The following is a 1838-nucleotide window of genomic DNA, read 5'->3' as shown; positions in this document are numbered from 1 at the left end:
TGCACCTCCACAGACAGAAACAATAATTGTCCTCTGGCTTCCCTTGCAGCTAGAGTGGCCTATGATTGGCTTCTGTCAATCAAATGCAGCCAAGCAAGGCTGATTTGGAAGAGTGCACCATAATGGAGGATAGGTGTAGAATTGATTTCTGGTCTGAGTGGTCTTGATTGACAATGGAACCCGGAAGTGTAGTGGCAGGGGTCTCAAGGGAAGTGCAGCCTGTGAGTTGCCTGGTGGTAGTGGTGGTGGTTATGTGCCGTGGAGTCGGTTCCGACTCATAGTGATCCTGCACAGGTTTTCCAAGATTGTAAATCTTTACGGAAGTAGAAAGCCTCATCTTTCTCCCATGGAACAGCTGACAGTTGTGAACAGCTGACCTTGAGGTTAGCAGTCTGACTCCTAACCACTACTCTAGAGGACTCTATGAGCCACCTTTAATACATTCCTTTTTGCTAAAACTATCTATCTATACAGGCTTCTGTTGTTTGCAGCCAATTACGCTACCTAAAACAATCTTGATCCCTGCTTCTCCTGTACAGTCCAGCCATTCTAAAGTTTCTTGGACACTGTTCACCTTTACTACCAAACCTTTGTAATTGCTGTTACCACAGTAGGAGAAGGCTACCTCTTAAAGAGCTCCAAGGTGGGAGGGGGTCTTTCTAGTTGTTTGTGTCTCTCTTTCAAATGTAAGGTTCTTGTTACCTTTTGGGTCCAAGCTCTGTGCCCTTGTTTGCCAACTATCCTCTTATACCTGTGTGTGCTAGTCTCCCAACTGCCCCTGGCTATTGTCTTGCTTTTGTCCCTCATTAGACAGTAAGCTACTCAGGGACAAGGACTGTCTTTTTCAACTGGGGCTCAGGTAAAGGCCCAGCACATAGATGTCAGTTCTGACTCAGAGATCCTACATAATGTTTCCAAGGAGCACCATATCAGAACAACATATAGTAAAGGTCAATAAGTATTTGTTGAATGAATGACTTTGAGAGCAAACATATATCTAATCTAATTAATCTCACTCATTTATATTTATGAAACACTGGTATCAGCTGAAGATAGAGGGTCTGATCACTGCTCATGCCGTTCCAGTAGTTTACCAACCTGGAGAATCATGTTGTGGCCCTACCCTGAGAACTCTTCTCTCAGGCTATTTGTTGTGGATAGCAATTTATAACAATTTCCCCTCATGCTTGGCCCTAGGAAATTTCTGTGAAATAAATCATGCAAATATTATGCATCCAATATTGATCCCATTTACATGGGAGGAAGAGAATCCTCTCCTCTTTTCCTCCCAACCCTTCATTATATGCTCATTTTCCCACTCATCCCAATTGCATGACTAATGGAAATTTGTTATTGGTATCCATTTGAGAACCTCCACAAGTTTATGAACTAGTGAACTCCTTGCCTCCACTGGTATATTATGAAAAGGTGCCCCACAGCAGCTTGCTAACCACAGGTGGTTTGTAATCTTACTTTTTTTAGGCTCATTAGTCCTTCCCCATCTCCTCTGAGTCGACCTGCTGTAATCAAAGTAAAGTCAGAAAAGAAGACACAATCAGACATGTGCTCAACAAAAGAATGGCCTGAGGACGGACATCCTTTGGTAGTGAATCAAAGACTGAGTGAGCTTTGAAGAATGATAATTCAGGTGTGTGATCTATCTTGCTGAGGGTCTCCAGGCACATCACCTTTCTAACTTTAGAGATATCAAAGCTTGGGAAAAGAGAAGTCCAGAAGGCAAAAAGCGTAATAGATATTGGAAATCCCGCTTTTGGAAAATAATTTCTGTACACCCAGGCCTGAGCTTTTTCCTGTCTGTGAACTCCCAGCAAAGGTAT

This window comes from Chrysochloris asiatica, unplaced genomic scaffold (genome assembly GCF_000296735.1).
Source record: "Chrysochloris asiatica unplaced genomic scaffold, ChrAsi1.0 scaffold00595, whole genome shotgun sequence".
Lineage (NCBI taxonomy): Eukaryota > Metazoa > Chordata > Mammalia > Afrosoricida > Chrysochloridae > Chrysochloris > Chrysochloris asiatica.
This window is presented reverse-complemented; position numbering follows the sequence as displayed.